Source organism: Abramis brama (genome assembly GCF_963993115.1).
Source record: "Abramis brama genome assembly, chromosome: 7".
NCBI lineage: Eukaryota > Metazoa > Chordata > Actinopteri > Cypriniformes > Leuciscidae > Abramis > Abramis brama.
In genome coordinates this window covers 44,974,274-44,992,829 of record NC_139969.1, presented here as the reverse complement: position 1 = coordinate 44,992,829, position 18,556 = coordinate 44,974,274, and the positions used below count along the sequence as shown (strand labels likewise).

The following is an 18,556-nucleotide window of genomic DNA, read 5'->3' as shown; positions in this document are numbered from 1 at the left end:
TGGAGAGCGTGCTGCTGTCTTCCGCTGCACAAGCTCGTTAGGGGTTCAAGCACGAAGTGCTGAAACCCTATTGTTATTGTTAATTTTCCCATGATGCAACATTCAGACATAAAGCTGATCGGGCCGACCAAACCGTAAGTCGTGGAGACTTGAAACTTTGGGGGCTGATAGTACTCACACCGCCTACAGCGTCACCAAGGCCCGCCCCGATCGGCCTGACGGGGGCGCTACAGCGGTCAAAAGTATGAAACGGCTCATAACTCCTCAACCGTGAGGCGTAGGCTCAAGTGTCTTATATCGCTGGAATCCTTGGCTCGAGGCGGACCAGATGCATGCCTCAGATTTGCTCGTGACCCTGGGAACATTTTCGGGTATTTGGGTTTTTTCCAAAAACCTACTTTCGCAAACTAGTCCTAGGTTTTTGGCCCGACCGGAACCAAACCAGTGCAGCAAGATTCTCTGGAGTCCGAATGTCAATAATTATCAAAAAAAAGTGGAAATTTTGGCTCACGGTCCCTAAGGGCCGCCAAAACGTTCCAAGTGGGAGGGGCCCCTTATACTAAATTGGCTATAACTCGTGAACGGAACGAGATTTTTGCACCAAACTCAGCACACGTATGTACGAGCTCATTCTTTGGTCGCGTGAAAAAGGACGCAGCGACTGGCCACTTGGTGGCGCTATAACTGTTAAAAGGGTGTCAAAATGATGCATTTCTATGGCAAATCCCATGAAATGGCTGAAAGCGGCCATCTTGCTGTCTGATTTGCATACAACCTCACAAAATCGGGCATGCGCATGCGTCACGTGATCCTAAAGAAGCTTGAAGACTTTCATGGACGTCGGGCCATTGGTGGCGCTTTAACTGTCATAAAGGTGAGAAGGCCTCTGTATTATCCTATGCAAAATGACATTTAAATGACTGAAAAATGGGGAAACTTTTATGGAGATCGGGCCATCAGTGGAGGTGTCACAGTTTAAAAGGTAAAAAAAAAATTCACCACATTTCCATGATAAATGAGCTAAAAGGGCAAAAAACATACTTTTTCCTCTCCGAGGCACATGTTAAAAGGCTTGATAAAGTTTTTGGAACGCAGCAGCGCAAGCGGCAAGTGCCTAGACCCTATAGTTTTTTTTTTTAGAGGCCTTTTTGTGGCCCTTTTTTAGGCACTTATTAGGGGTTCAAGCACGAAGTGCTGAAACCCTATTGTTATTGTTAATTTTCCCATGATGCAACATTCAGACATAAAACTGATCGGGCAGACCAAACCGTAAGTCGTAGAGACTTGAAACTTTGGGGGCTGATAGTACTCACACCGCCTACAGCGTCACAAAGGCCCGCCCCGATCGGCCTGACGGGGGCGCTACAGCGGTCAAAAGTACGAAACGGCTCATAACTCATCAACCGTGAGGCGTAGGCTCAAGTGTCTTACATCGCTGGAATCGGCTCGAGGCGGACAAGATGCATGCCTCGGATTTGCTCGCCCTTCGGCTCCAATTTTGAGTAAATTGAGGTTTTTTGAAAAACCTACTTTTGCAAACTACTCCTAGATTTTTCGCCTGATCGGAACCAAACCAATGCAGAAATATTCTCTGGACAGTGACTATCAATAATCATCAAAGAAATTCTTCATTTCATTCGAAACCAAAATGTTTGATGGCACCAGGGCCACTTTTACTAAAACAATTATAACTCGTGAACGGAAAGAGATATTTTCGCTAAACTCGGGAAACGTGTTCATGTGCTCAATCTGAGGTTACTTGAAAAAAATCGCGACGATTGGCCACTTGGTGGCGCTACAACATGGAAAAAAGTCATGAAAATGGCTATAAACGCACCCAACCGTTAGTCCTTTGAAATCCTGAATCCTTCCCGAGTCCAACAATACCAAATATGCCAGGTTTCTCCTTATAGTTTGTGTATCATTGTCATTTAGCACTTAAAAAACTTGCAATTATCTTAGAAACCGTTTCGTGAAATTTGAAAACATAGATCAATAGCTAAACAATAACGCCCAAATGTCACAATTATGATAGGAACTGACAAAAATAAATAAACAAATAAATTTAAATCATTGTCACCCATGGATCAGTTTTATTCTCTCATAAACAGAAGTGTCTAAACTTCAAACTACACAGTGTTTATTATAAGGGGGTAGAATCCGCAGCTCAGTACTCACTACTCACTACTCATGAGTACTTTTAAATAAGCTACTTTTTTTACTTTTTTTGGACAAGTACTTTTTACTCTACTCACACTACATTTTTTGGAATGTAATGGTACTTTTACTTGAGTATGTTTTTTCAGTACTCTTTCCACCACTGAGTACTATTATACAAAAGTTGAGAGTACAGCGCATTAGGAACTCTAGACAGAAATATTTCTTATAAAATAAAGCAGAGAGACAATCCTTCACCAGTTCATTCTTAGTATATTAGCTCTTCTATAACAGTTTAAATTCAGTCCTGTCGCTCTGTTCTGGACAAATTAAATTTTTCAATTACATCATTTTTTTTCTTTACTTGATGCGCTGGTTGCCACACTGGTTGCCACACCACTGGGCAATAACACGCGATTCATCCAATCACTGATTGTTCTGCAGTGACTGACACCCCTGAGAGCCAACAGTAGCGGCATATTCTTAAGGCCCGCCCACTGTTCGCGCTGGCGCCGCCGCTGTCAGCATGATGAGAGAACAGATCAGATGAGACAGCAGCACGGAACATTTCTCCAGAAACTCCTTGTACTAAATGATCATCATAATGTATCGGGAACTGTGATTGTGTGCACTTGGAAACTTTGGATGCATCAACCTAGAGTGTTGTCGTCAGAGAAAGGTGTAAAAGGTGAAATCGGAGTAAAGATTTAGTGGATCCCAGTGTGATAATCTTTATTAAATAATCTTCTTTAATTGAATATGTGATGCAATCTCGTTTTGGTGAGTGACATTTTTTTTTTTATCATATGTTATCTTATGACAGATATGTCAATTTCAGAAATGATTTGATATGAGCAGAGTGGACTAGGCCGCAGTCACAGCGCGAGCTGAACTAGTTAGCCGTGGGCTAAAGCTACCGCGTGTAACATCTTTGTATCATGAGTTGGGACAATGATTGTTTTATGAGTGTCGATGTGTTAAATAACTATGAAGGTAAATCAGTAGCAAAACTCGAGATCACGTAAATGTGAATTTGAGAACTTGTACAATAAATATTCGTACTTGTACATGAACATTTACACTCACAGCTCCAATGTGAAAACCTGTAAAATAAAAATCTGAAGTTGAATGTTGAAATTTGCACTCGCATACAATAGTCACAAACCTGTATTCTGAATCTGAAGCTGCAGACAAGTAGACACAAATGTGTAAAATGCCATTCACAGAAATACAACGACAGACACAAACTTGTAATATATATTTTGCGTTTAATCTTACGTTCACATTCGCAGTACAACCTCAAATAGGCACTTGCAACTTCTCAAATCTGTCACTGCAATTTCAAATTTCGCGCCTTGACTTTTGCTACTCTTTTCGCGATATATCAGGTGCAAAACTAACTTGTGCACTTGAAACTCAGAGGCGGCGAGAGAGAAAGGGGGGCGGGAGCTGGGGTGTTCAAAGGAGCCGTTTTATTGGTTGGCAGCTAGCCAATGAAATGGGACTTCGATGATGTCACGAAACCCGTGTGCACTGAAATGCATTAGACTGATATTAAAAGAAATAAACGAGATTATCAAACTCAGTAAACACAATGCTTATAATGCATACTACAGAAAAGCAGATGAGCACAGAATATGACGAAAGAAAGCAAATGTGTGTTGAGTGCAAATAAACTTGCTGCCTGTGTTTTATTAATAATTTAACGAATTATGTGTTTTGTTTTTGTTTTTTTATTTTATAACTGTTGGTCCATTAAGTCTTATTAAGCGTTTTCTTGGTTTTCTATGGGAGGAAAACGTACAATTAAACTCGTTGCATCCATATTCAGAGCTCAATTGCTTTGCTTTATTTGTATGGTGTTTCCTGAGTTTGGTCTTTTAATACCACTGTCTCAATTAAACGCGTTGTGTTCATATTCTGTGCTCATCTGCTTTTCTGTAGTATGCATTATAAGCATTGTGTTTACTGAGTTTGATAATATCGTTTATTTCTTTTAATATCAGTCTAATGCATTTCAGTGCACACGGGTTTCGTGACATCATCGAAGTCCCATTTCATTGGCTAGCTGCCAACCAATAAAACGGCTCCTTTGAACACCCCAGCTCCCGCCCCCCTTTCTCTCTCACTAGTGATGGGCAATCCGGCTCTTTTTCGTGAGCCGGCTCGTTTGACTCATCTCACTGAAAAGAGCCGGCTCTTTTTGACTCACAAACGGCTCTTTAAAAAATATATGTTTTAACTCGCTGAAAGTCCACCACACAACTGTGCAACGTGAATATTCACATTTTTAATTGTCCATAACAACCCGAAAACTTGTCTGCTTGCCTTGCACATCTAATTAATGGGCAAAGTTATGACTGACTATTTTTCTTACCTTCTTTTTTTATTTTTTATGTGGATGTTATTGAGCTTGTAGAAGTTTAGCTCTTGCGTTCTTCTGAACATCTTGCGCTGCCATTGCCCGATATCATTTCTGAGTCATATCAGACCATAATCTGTCTCTCTTTTAAATGCCTATTCCACGAGTGGTAGCTACGACTGGCTGTTTTAAAATATAACTAATATCGAAACAAAATAACAAAACAACCCAGGCAGTCTCATCTACGAGACGTTTAGGCCTCCTCCAATAGTAGGCTACTGACAGCTAGGGTCATAGCTTGCAGGTTTGCTTAGTGGCAAACTTTTTTCATTTGACTGGTTCAACCGCCACCCGCCCGAATTTAATTAAAATATTATTTTTCGTCACGTCATCCGCCCGATCCGCGGTTTATCCGCATCTAGTGTGTGTGTGAGAGTTAGCTCGGCCCTCCCTCATGCAGTTTAATTGGTTGACAACATTGCGTGTATGATTGACAGGAACAGAATGTGAGGCTGATAAGACAGTCAAAACAAATGTGTGCGCGCCTTTAGGCCTATATAATTATGTTTTTGTTGGTTTTTGAATTAGTCAATTATTTTAAATACAATTAAAATCATTCATTATTTCATTATTAGCCTACATAATGATTTAATTTCTATAGGCTATATTTTTAAAAGTAGAGTCGGCTCTTCAGATATGCGAGCCGGCTCCCGTCGTTCACCTACAAGAGCCGGCTCTTACCCAGATAGCACACGTACGTCGGGCCGACGTTGGCCCGATGCACAAAGTTCCATCGGCACGATGTCGCTCAGAGATCGTTTGCTCATCGGCAATATGTCGCCTCGACGTCGGCCTTTGATCGCAAATGATCTCCGGCCGATGTTTGAACGATGCAAAGCTGTAAATCTTTTGGCAGCTCTGCATGGGTTATATAGGACCTTTATTTATATAGGTCGGACCTTTCGGGCTACTCCTTACATTAGACACCATGCGCTGCTTTCATTGACGCACGCACTTAACACACGCATGCACGCACACACACACATACAGAGCGGAGATCGCGCTGCAACACTCACTCAGCAGCACATAAACTGTAGTCAACATTGCCCCGAGACTTAAATTGATAAAATAGCTTTGATACTGAACACATGCAACTTTCATCCCTCTTAATGGCCATATTCAAGAAAAAAAGTGGAGTAGTTTTACACTTCCATCTTACCTCGCACTCTATCAACGTTAAACTGCTGGAATACATGCTCTGCTTCTGTGAACAGTAAACACCGCCTTCTATGATTTGATTGGCTATCTATTTGGATGGTCGCTGTAAGGTAGACCAGCCTAAACTGTAACTTTTAAACCTTTTTGCCATCCTAAAAACAGAGCAGAGCAAGAATTTCCAATATTGAATTTCCAGTTTGGCCATTTCTAACTATTGACATACTATTGTTATTATTGACGTATAATTATACACTGCAAAAAATGTTTTTCTTACTTGGTATTTTTGTGTTGTTTCTAAAGCTAAATTATCTGCCAGTGGGGTAAGAAAAATAATCTTGTTTTCCAATAGAATAAAGATTATTTTTCATACCCCACTGGCAAATAATTTAGATTGTTTTAAGCAAAAATTACTTAAATTACTTTCTGTTTATCTGAAAACAAAATAGAATTTCTTATGTCATTTTACTTCTCTAGTAAATGCTTCTTGATTTAAGAATTTTTAGATATTTGGACTGGAAACAACACAAAAATACTAAGTAAGAAAAGCATTTTTTTGCAGTGTAGGACTTGTCCCCCTCAATGTCTATGAACATATATACAGCCCTGGAGTTACTTGACTATCCAATATGAAAAAAGTAGGCTCTACTGACATTGAAAAATATCAATAACTGTCTCTAGTATAATGAACAGACACAATTCAAGTTAAGACATTTTAATGACACCAGAAAGAACTCGAGGAGAAAAGGGATCAAAAGGGTTCCTCAGCAACAATGTAGAGAAGGATTCTTCCTGGCAACCTGTAACAGAGTGAAAAATATTGAGAAAAAGCAGTTAGGACTAAAGCTAAGAATTGTCATTACACTGGATAATATAATTAAAAATCTAACAATCAAAGGTACATCAGCTGGCAAACCATTTAATAGTTTAATAGGTTTAATAGTTTATTTAAAGGGAATGATTGTGGTGGGTAGTTTGCTCAAACTATGGCAGCGATACAGCGAATAGTTGTTCTAAAAGACGGCGCCGTCCGCGGAGTGCTTTCAAAGGCCAGTGAAAGCATACTTTCAGTTAAGTTGTAAGTAGATGCTAACTGTTTCTCATGGGTTCGTATGGTATTTTAAACATTTACAGGGGTAAGTCTGTGATTTTATTGCCATCCGAATCCATAATGTCAGTGTTTTTTCTCACCCAACCCGCGTACATTTCTTAATTTCTTTTATAAAGAACACCTCTTTCTCACATAACGCAGTGAAGCAGCCCCTGCACGAGTGAATAATTGATTCTCGAGCCATCGATATCAGCAGATTCAGCAGCATCGCCACGGGCAGCACTGGGTAACGTCACACGTAAGAAGGAATATCTTTAGCAGCTTTCTAAGGTATGGTTCGGGGAACACGCCTATAAATGTTATACCTTTAGTTAAGTTATACCTTAAAGGGATAGTTAGCTTTGAAATTAAATTTTGGTATGTTTTAGCTTACCTGAAGGGCATCCAAGATGTAGGTGTCTTTTTTTCCGCAGTAGTTTTAATTTTGATATTTTTAGGTCAAACCGTTCTTGTCTGTCAGTCATTTCATGCAGGTTTATGGATCCTTTCTCAAAGAGCATGCACAAAGTCCAAATTAAAACAATTCCCCATCGTCCAAATGAAACAATTCCCCATCGTAAGTACACTTTGATGGCCTAAGACACGAAACGAGCGGTATCTATACACTAGATGTCGCCTTCGCTATTGCAGTTCATTGGAACGAAACCGTAGCCAAGGCGACATCAGTGTATATATCTATACCCGCCCGCGCCGTCAGATCAGTTGGACGCGGCTTTGTTCAAGAGGTAACAACAATATAAATACTGTTCGTTTTCTCACACAAACCGCTCGTTTCGTGTCTTAGGCCATCAAAGTGTACTTACGATGGGGAATTGTTTCATTTGGACGATGGGAAATTGTTTTAATTTGGACTTTGTGCATGCTCTTTGAGAAAGGATCCATAAACCTGCATGAAATGACTGACAGACAAGAACGGTTGGACCTAAAAATATCAAAATTAAAACTACTGCGGAAAAAAAGACACCTACATCTTGGATGCCCTTCAGGTAAGCTAAAACATACCAAAATTTAATTTCAAAGTGAACTATCCCTTTAAGAGTCTTCGTAGCACGCTAAGAGACAACGTTATCGGGAAACCCAGCCCAGGTGTTTATGAATGAGACACTGAATAAATTGGTTTTAAAAGTGTTTAAATTAATGATTCAATTGAGTATATTTTTTTTTAATAGACTGGAACATGTTATTCTGATGTATGTTATCGTGATCTCCATTTTAAACAAAACAAAAACGATTTTAAACCAAATAGATTCTCAGTTTATCCTGAATTAGGGGCCGTTCACATATCGCGTCTAAAAATGTGTGGAAAGTGCTCTCTCCTTTCTACAAGCACTTGCGCTCCCGTGGCGTCTGTCGTTGCTATGCAACCATGAACTGCGCTCTCCATGATGACGAGGAAGTATCAGCAAAGGATTAATTGATTTCTAGCCCTTGCATTAGCTTACTACTACTACTAAATATACTACTAGATATATTTATGGAGATGGGAAATAAAAACTCGCCCTGTACAGCTATGATCGGCTGTTCAGCCGAGTTTTCCATGTTGTTACGGAAAGGCCAAAGCTGATCGGTTAGTTTTTGTCACATGACCTGCGGTGCGCTTGTGGCATTCTGAAAAGTTGAGATGTTTTCATCTCGCTGTGGAAAAACGAGCACGCTGCATCGCATGCGCGTCACTTCTATTATGGTATTACCGGTGTTGTCACACTTTGACTACCTGGTGGGGAAATATCCGAACGTATGACTTACAGAAGGTACAATTAACTAAGAACGTTTCGGGAAACACGTATTAACGATAAGGTACAGCTTAAGGTATAACTTAGGAACGACGTAGCGTTATGAGGGTTTCGGGAAATCCAGCCATTATCATAATTAATAACGTGTTTCCTGAAACGTTCTTAGTGTTGCGCTTTTATTGAGCAGGTCATGCAATAACATAAATTAGTTATTTACACCAATAATGTGATGCGGATGCTGGGCAATCTGGTGAGTTTTGGAGGTGGAGCATTGAAGAGAGGGGTGTGTTTGTTTGGGTTCATTCCAAATATCAACTATGTCCAACAGCGTTTTTGAAATATCGCTTACCCCATCTTAATATCTGGCAGTTTTGTGTCCATCTATAGTTGCCATCATCTGAAGTCTTCGTGAGTGTTTGCATCATCTGAAGTCTTCACAAGTGAGGCTGGATCCACACTGGATCTCGCTGTAATCTCTAGTGAACTTGCTGAGCATCCTGAGATAGAAACAGGGAAGCAACAGGAGAAAGATTAGCATAGCTGCAGTTCATATTATTTCAGGCAAAAGATGATCATGTGCACTTTTTACTATTTCATCACATATTAACTGTAAAACAAGATTATGAGATGTGTTAATTGAATGCTTGGCTAAAGAGTTGTGTCTTTAGTCTAGATTTAAATTGGGAGAGTGTGTCTGAGCCCCGAACATTATCAGGAAGGTTATTTATGAAAGTAAAAAAGTAGCAAAACTCGAGAGCATAAAGATGTGAATTTGAGAACTTGTCCCCTGTAAAATACAAGTCCAAAGTTGAATTTAGAGATTTGCACTCGCAGAACGTGACTTAACGCATAGACAGTGATATTAAAATAAATAAATGATAATTCTGTAAAACCATAATAATTAAAAATAGACTACTATGTACAGTTAAGCGTTTTCCTCACATAGAAAACTGGTAGAAAACCACTTTATGAGGTTTTTTAACATTAATATGAGTTCCCCTAGCCTGCCTATGGTCCTCCAGTGGTTAGAAATTGTGATAGGTGTAAACCAAGCCCTGGGTATCCTGCTACGCCTTTGAGAAAATGAAAGCCGGTAATAATCATAAATGTTTCTTGAGCGTCAAATAATCATATTAGAATGATTTCTGAAGGATCATATGAAGCTGTGATGCTGAAAATTCAGTTTTGATCACAGGAATTAATTACATTTTACAATATATTCACATAGAAAACAGTTATTTAAAATTTGTTATATTATTTCACAATATTATTGTTTTGAATGCTGTCTTGGTGAACATAAGAGACTTTTTTCAAAACATAATTTTTTTACCAACACAATTAGTGTATGTTTGAACTTTTACTTACTAATCATATGGTTCATAGCGCCTTAGAGATGATGATCCGAGATGATGATCCGCCCAACTCTGCTACGGTGGAGGCCAGGGCATCAACATTGAAGGATCTAGAAACACAACAAACCATTTGTCACAGAGCCAACAATATTATAATATAATGCCAGGTTTATTACAAGTAAGAAGCTATAGCTAAGCTATATTATTATATATTATATTATATTATATTATATTATATTAAGCTATATTATATATAAGCTACAGCAGAAGTGAAATGCTTTTCTGAGATGAGTTTCTGAATCTATTTGACCTGCATCTGGGCATGGAGTACCTATGGCCTGAGGGAAGTAGCTTGAACTGGCAGGACAAAGGATGACTAGGGTCAGCTGCCCTCTTTGCCACTCTGTTGGAGTAAATGTGTGAGAGAGGGGGAAAGATTGCCTGCAATCTTGCTACACGTCCTAACAATACTCTCTAATCGATTTTTTGTTTTTTTGTAGACAAGGAACCAAACCAGCAGATAAAACAGAAGGTTAAAACAGACTCAATAAAACAAGAATAAAACATTCTCATCAAAGTGGGGTCAATGTTAAAATTCCTGTCTACGGTAAAAATGCATTCGCTGCTGGGCTTTGGCACAAACAGCATCAGTGTGTGATTCAAAACATAGCTTACTATCAATTATTGTGCCAAGGTACTTGTATTCTTGTATCTCAATAGGTTGGCCATCAATGATAGTGAGGGGAAAAGGGGGGGGCTCTGTTTCCTAAAATCAATAATTAATTCTTTAGTTTTGGATTTCCTACCTGTATTTCCTACTTCTCCGGCAGCAGCTTTCTTCAGAAATGTTGAAGTCGTGGAGCTTTAATTCCCTCTGTTATGGGTTATTTTGTTGCTGCTGAAATCACAGAACATTTTTTTTATCAATATTTGTTTACCATTGAGCTAGTTTCAACCAATTTCCTCACTCCATGTAAGTGACGTCACCGATTAGGCCTATACGTTTATGTTTACGTTTGTGTAAAATAAATTAGCTCACTTCCAGGTAAAACCTTTACAAAAACCTCTCATATACACATAATAGGCGATTAAAAGCCCAAACTTTCATAAACAAAAGCTCAACCGAGTTAACATTAACTTAGCTTAACTTAACGTAGCTGCTAACTTAGCAGTACCTCTTCTGAAAACGGTTGAGATGCTAACGGACTTTTTCCGAAGACACAAAACCATGTCTATAAAAGTAATTATTCAACATAAGCGTATCAATTACAAGTAAGAGAAGTGTCAAGAACAGTTGTGTGTATTATCCGTGTGATATTAGAGATTAATATCACCTGAAAGCAGTGAAAACAACAGCGAGAGAGAGGGAGATTTCCTGCCTACCAGTCGCAGTGGTCCCGCGGCGTTTCCATGGCAACTCTGCGCCGCGGCCGCTCCAGTGTTTGAAAGGGACTTGAAAGTTCACGCGCACAACGCGACATCGGCCTCCCGTATAGTGGGCCGACCAAAAGCCGACGTAACGGAGCTGGGAAATAGAGCACTGACTGACAAGAGATCTGGTCTACACCAGGCCGACGCCTTTGCGATGTTATAGGGAGGAAGGCCGACGCTCGATGTTGGGCCAACGTCGGCCCGACGTACGTGTGCTATCTGGGTAGATCCGGCTCATTCGCGAACGACCCATCACTATCTCTCACCGCCTCTCAGTTTCAAGTGCACAAGTTAGTTTTGCACCTGATATATCGCGTAAAGAGTAGCAAAAGTCAAGGCGCGAAATTTGAAATTGCAGTGACAGATTTGAGAAGTTGCAAGTGCCTATTTGAGGTTGTACTGCGAATGTGAACGTAAGATTAAACGCAAAATATATATTACAAGTTTGTGTCTGTCGTTGTATTTCTGTGAATGGCATTTTACACATTTGTGTCTACTTGTCTGCAGCTTCAGATTCAGAATACAGGTTTGTGACTATTGTATGCGAGTGCAAATTTCAACATTCAACTTCAGATTTTTATTTTACAGGTTTTCACATTGGAGCTGTGAGTGTAAATGTTCATGTACAAGTACGAATATTTATTGTATAAGTTCTCAAATTCACATTTACGTGCTCTCGAGTTTTGCTACTGATTTACCTTCATAAATAACTGTCGTAAAGTTGGATTAATGTGTCATTTGAGCTGCGCATGTCATTTGTTACTGAAATGTTTATGGCGTTATTATCCAGTCAAATGTCGAGAGCGCATTATTGTAGCGCGAAAGTACATTAATATAATGCGCGAGCGCGAATCTCTCTGCTCGCGCGCGGAATATAAATGCGCGAGCGCGAATCTCTCTGCTCGCGCACGGAATATAATGTGCCGAGTGCGAATCTCTCTGCTTGCGCGCGAGAACTGGGCACGCGCTCTCAGATACACATTGCTCTTGTAAGAATTTTCCCTGGGCTCGCTCAGAGAATATGCCTGCACTTAAAACGTGTTCAGTGCAATCGCGAATCTCTCCTCTTTGCTTAAAGTAAGCATGTATGTGCTTAGACTGTGTCCCGTGCGTTCGCGCATGCCTAAGTACTCTTCTCTTCAATTTCTTTATTTTTTTTTATTTTTTATTAATGCCAAGGTATCAAAAATATAACTTGCATAGCAAAAATGTACAAATTACATACAACGGAATAAAGAAAGCAAAGCAGCATATATATATATATATATATATATATATATATACATATACATACATTCATATAGCCTGTACATATGCCCATAAAAAAAAAAAAAAAAAAAAAAAACACAGAACAGACCAGAAAGCTTTAATGAAATTAAAAAGTTGAAACAAATTTATTGTCTTAAGAGCTTTAAGATTCTTAGATAACGAAATGCTTTGGATGTATTGTTGGGCCTCTCTTCTAAAAACAATGAATAAGGGATTCTGCTGAGTGAATTTACTACGGTGAATGTGAAATTTTGCAAGGAACTATAATAGATTAATAATAAAATACTCATTAAATGTAGCTTTTGAAAAGGTTTAAATCATAAACACAAGTTGTTCTTTTTGTGGGGCCCCTGATGAAACTGCTCTTCATATCTTCTGGGATTGTCCTCACACACAGTTATTTTGGGTTGAATTTTCTGCTTCCAGATTTCTCTTTGCTTTAATGCTTTTTAAGGATGTACTGTTTGGTTTCTTTAATATACAAAAAGCTAAATTTAATGAGTATTTTATTATTAATCTATTATTGTTCCTTGCAAAATTTCACATTCACCGTAGTAAATTCACTCAGCAGAATCCCTTATTCATTGTTTTTAGAAGAGAGGCCCAACAATACATCCAAAGCATTTCGTTATCTAAGAATCTTAAAGCTCTTAAGACAATAAACTTGTTTCAAACTTTTTTATTTATTTCATTACAGCTTTCTGTTCTGTTTTTTTATTTTTTATGAGCATATACAGGCTATATGTAGGCCTATATATATATATATGCTGCTTTGCTTTCTTTATTCAGTTGTATGTAATTTGTACATTTTTGCTATGTAAGTTATATTTTTGATACCTTGGCATTTATAAAAAAAAAAAAAAAAAAAAAGAAATTGAAGAGAAGAGTACTTAGGCATGCGCGAAAGCACGGGACACAGTCTAAGCACATACATGCTTACTTTAAGCGAAGACACGTTTTAAGTGCAGGCATATTCTCTGAGCGAGCCCAGGGAAAATTCTTACAAGAGCAATGTGTATCTGAGAGCGCGTGCCCAGTTCTCGCGCGCAAGCAGAGAGATTCGCACTCGGCACATTATATTCCGTGCGCGAGCAGAGAGATTCGCGCTCGCGCATTTATATTCCGCGCGCGAGCAGAGAGATTCGCGCTCGCGCATTATATTAATGTACTTTCGCGCTACAATAATGCGCTCTCGACATTTGACAGGAAAATAACGCCATAAATGTTGAGTCAGAAATTAATTATTGTACGTTTGCCTTGTGTTTTCCAAGGCTGCGTTTTCTTGTTCTCTATTTTTTATGTGAATGTGATTGGCAAGTGTATCCTGTTTTGTGCCATAAATAATCCCGTGAAGGTCAGTCGTCTGCCTAGTGGATGCAATTACATGCACAAATGCTGGCCAGTGCCCATGGACCTGTTTCCCCTTTTAACTGTAATTTGAAACCATCAACTGGTAGAATAATTACAATTTTCTTTTGTTTTTTTGGACTCAAAGGACTTTGATTTTTTTTTATTTTTTTTTTACTTCTGAAATGGAGAGACTGTTTTTTTGTACTTGAACTGATCGAGAGAAGTTTGAACAACTCTTTAAACTGAATCATTTTATTCACAAACTCTGATCAGTTGTTTGATTCATGAATTTTGTTCAACTTAATCAATTCATCTCTCCAGCATTTCCAATTCATATTGTTGAACATACTATTTTACTATAGAAAGATAAGGTGGTTTATTGGAAGGAATTATGAATCACATTGTGTTTTGAGTCAAAACCAATACTAGTGTTTCTTTCGTCTACGAAAATTGACTAAATATCGTCGTCAACGAACCACGTGGCGAAAACGAGACAAGATGCAATGTAAATGCTGCTCGTGATTATAACTAATTAAATGTATAATGCAATATTGTTGACGAATAAAAACGAGACTAAATGTGGTTAACAAAATAAAAACTATGCTAAAATGTCTCTTCATTTTCGTTGACCAAAACGAGACAATGTTATGACATTATTCCGTCTCGTTTAGTCACATTATTATTATTATTTTGCAGTATTTCTGTTTCCCGTGTGTCACTTCAGGGGCTGCATCAGGTCTCACTGCGCAGACGCAGGCGATGTCACTTCCTCAAGCCCCACTCGCGGCGTTATTTAGAAGATGCAGCTGCGGAGAGTTCGCGTAAATGACAACAAACAAAGTTAAGTCTGATGCCCGTTTCACACACACTCCGTGTGCAGTGTGTATGCGGTGCAGGAGCAGCACGCGCTATAGTGCTTTCACATGTGCTGCGTTTGCAGTGCGTAACTGATCCACGGCTGGACCACAAACACATACTCTCTATTTTTATTTCAAATCCAGAAGTTATCAGCTACTTTTATTTTTTTTAAAAAGTTTGTCAGCATTGCGATTCTCTTTGTACACATATACTCTTTAATAGACGTAATTCACTTTTAAGCACAATTTAAACAACGTATTATTCAATGCACTACTTCTATATAGATTTATAAGCAAGTGGTAAAATATTTAGCCGTGTAGTAAATATTAAAATCGCAAACATTTTAAATTAAAACTTAATTGACAAAAACAGCCAACTCTCATGCCTTTTCTTTTGCATTTAAATTTTAATACAATAAATCTTGGATGTCACAAAGAACTTGCTTTTTCTTCTCCACGAATGAGACGAGTATTACTTTTCTGTTCGCTATTTTTGCTATTTTTCCATAGTGGTACACTATATTAACTGGGTTAAATAGAGTTGCATTACTAAAATTAGACTAAAATACAATTTTCATTGACTAAATCTAGACTAAATGTCATCAGTTTTCATCAACTAAAACTAGACGAAAAGAGTCATGAATAATTCTGACTTAAGACTAAAATGCTCAGGGCCCGGTTTCCCGATAACGCTCACTCTTAGCGCGCTAAGAGAGCTCGAAAGATATATCTTACCAAAGGTGTTTATGTTCCTAAGTGTGTTCCCCGAACCATACCTTAGGAAGCCGCTTAAGATATACCTTCTTACGTGCGACGTGACCCGGCGCTGTCCGTGGCGATGCTGCTGAATCTGCTGATATCGAGACTCGAGAATCAATTATTCTCTCGTGCAGGGGCTGCTTATGTGAGAAAGCGGTGATCTTTATAAATGAAGCACTTCAGAAATAGTTTATTTAAAAAATAGTTTTTAGTAAATTTACGTGCTTTCTTATCTTTCCCATTTTTGTTCGCTGAGGTGGAGCTGCAATGAAATATTGTTCTTGTGTAAATACTTTCCAGCATTTCAGTAATAAAAGTTTACATCTTGCGTACGGTGCTCGGCAGTGATCAAAAAGGATTTAAACCGTGAATTTTGAATCTCTTGTAAACTCAGAGATGTGGATTCAGACGGCAATTAAATCACCACACGACCTGTTTGTCAAAAAAACAGAAGGTACTAATTTGGCCAGGGATTTTTACGCAGGTTGGGTGAGAAAAACACTGATATTATGGATTCGGACGGCACTAAAATCACCGACTTACCCCTGTAAATGTTTAAAATACCGGACGAGCCCATGAGAAACAATATTAGCGTCCGAATAGGACTTAACTGACAGTAGCCTATGCTTTCACTGGCCTTTAAAAGAGCGTTTTAATTAAATTAATAATATTGTATAATAATATAATTAAAAATCTAACAACAATCAGTGTAATGACAATTTTATTCTTTGCATGAAAACACTTGAATTAGCCTAATTTAATACTGTCTGGGTGTATTAAAACTTCAGAATTATATTCATATAGACCTGCAACAGTGATAAGGTAAAGCTAAGAGTGGTCCAGACCAACCTTACGAATGACTTACAGAAGATATACTTAACTAAGAACGTTTCGGGAATCGTCCCATAAGGTTAAGAGAGAGGTTAAGGAATAGGTTAAGAACTACTTAGAGATAAGAACACTTTGGGAAACCGGGCCCTGACTTTTAGTCGACTGAAACTTGACTAGACTAAAAACAGTATGAACGTGACTAAAACTAATAAAAACTAAAATGACAGCTTGACACACAGACTACACTAAAACTAAAAATAAAACAGGCCGCCAAAAACAACACTACTGATTACATTACTGATTACACTACTGATTACACTCCTGATTACATTACTGATTACACTACTGATTACACTCCTGATTACATTACTGATTACACTACTGATTACATTACTGATTACATTACTGATTACACTACTGATTACACTACTGATTACATTACTGATTACATTACTGATTACACTACTGATTACATTACTGATTACACTACTGATTACACTACTGATTACACTACTGATTACACTACTGATTACATTACTGATTACACTACTGATTACACTACTGATTACACTACTGATTACATTACTGATTACACTACTGATTACACTCCTGATTACATTACTGATTACACTACTGATTACATTACTGATTACATTACTGATTACACTACTGATTACACTACTGATTACATTACTGATTACATTACTGATTACACTACTGATTACATTACTGATTACACTACTGATTACACTACTGATTACACTACTGATTACACTACTGATTACACTACTGATTACACTACTGATTACACTACTGATTACACTACTGATTACATTACTGATTACATTACTGATTACACTACTGATTACATTACTGATTACACTACTGATTACACTACTGATTACACTACTGATTACACTACTGATTACATTACTGATTACACTACTGATTACACTACTGATTACATTACTGATTACACTACTGATTACACTACTGATTACATTACTGATTACACTACTGATTACATTACTGATTACATTACTGATTACATTACTGATTACACTACTGATTACACTACTGATTACACTACTGATTACACTACTGATTACATTACTGATTACACTACTGATTACACTACTGATTACATTACTGATTACACTACTGATTACATTACTGATTACACTACTGATTACACTACTGATTACATTACTGATTACACTACTGATTACATTACTGATTACACTACTGATTACACTACTGATTACACTACTGATTACACTACTGATTACATTACTGATTACACTACTGATTACACTACTGATTACATTACTGATTACACTACTGATTACATTACTGATTACATTACTGATTACATTACTGATTACACTACTGATTACACTACTGATTACACTACTGATTACACTACTGATTACACTACTGATTACACTACTGATTACACTACTGATTACACTACTGATTACATTACTGATTACACTACTGATTACACTACTGATTACATTACTGATTACACTACTGATTACACTACTGATTACACTACTGATTACACTACTGATTACACTACTGATTACATTACTGATTACACTACTGATTACACTACTGATTACACTACTGATTACATTACTGATTACACTACTGATTACATTACTGATTACACTACTGATTACACTACTGATTACATTACTGATTACACTACTGATTACATTACTGATTACACTACTGATTACACTACTGATTACACTACTGATTACACTACTGATTACACTACTGATTACACTACTGATTACACTACTGATTACATTACTGATTACACTACTGATTACACTACTGATTACATTACTGATTACACTACTGATTACATTACTGATTACATTACTGATTACACTACTGATTACACTACTGATTACACTACTGATTACACTACTGATTACACTACTGATTACACTACTGATTACACTACTGATTACATTACTGATTACACTACTGATTACACTACTGATTACACTACTGATTACACTACTGATTACATTACTGATTACACTACTGATTACACTACTGATTACACTACTGATTACACTACTGATTACATTTCTTTTTGTACATCTGGGTTA

The 18,556-nt window shown here is 37.8% G+C and overlaps 1 protein-coding gene and 1 long non-coding RNA gene across 13 annotated transcripts in view; one reads left to right on the top strand and one right to left on the bottom strand.

Moving 5' to 3' along the window:
• The window catches only part of LOC311087309 (uncharacterized protein), a 504,672-nt gene that overhangs the window by 66,695 nt on the left and 419,421 nt on the right, over positions 1-18,556 (top strand). The window lies entirely within an intron of this gene.
• On the bottom strand, positions 6,434-11,494 carry LOC311087357. 4 transcript variants are annotated; one of them, XR_014607219.1, is made up of 6 exons: positions 11,314-11,494; positions 11,106-11,162; positions 10,737-10,828; positions 9,944-10,040; positions 8,928-9,075; positions 6,434-6,534 (listed from the first exon to the last, which is right to left on the bottom strand). It is a non-coding gene; the product is annotated as an uncharacterized lncRNA (long non-coding RNA). The 4 variants fall into 4 exon arrangements; XR_014607221.1 differs by lacking the exon at positions 11,314-11,494 and adding an exon at positions 11,265-11,306; XR_014607220.1 differs by lacking the exon at positions 11,106-11,162 and having other exon boundaries at positions 11,314-11,490.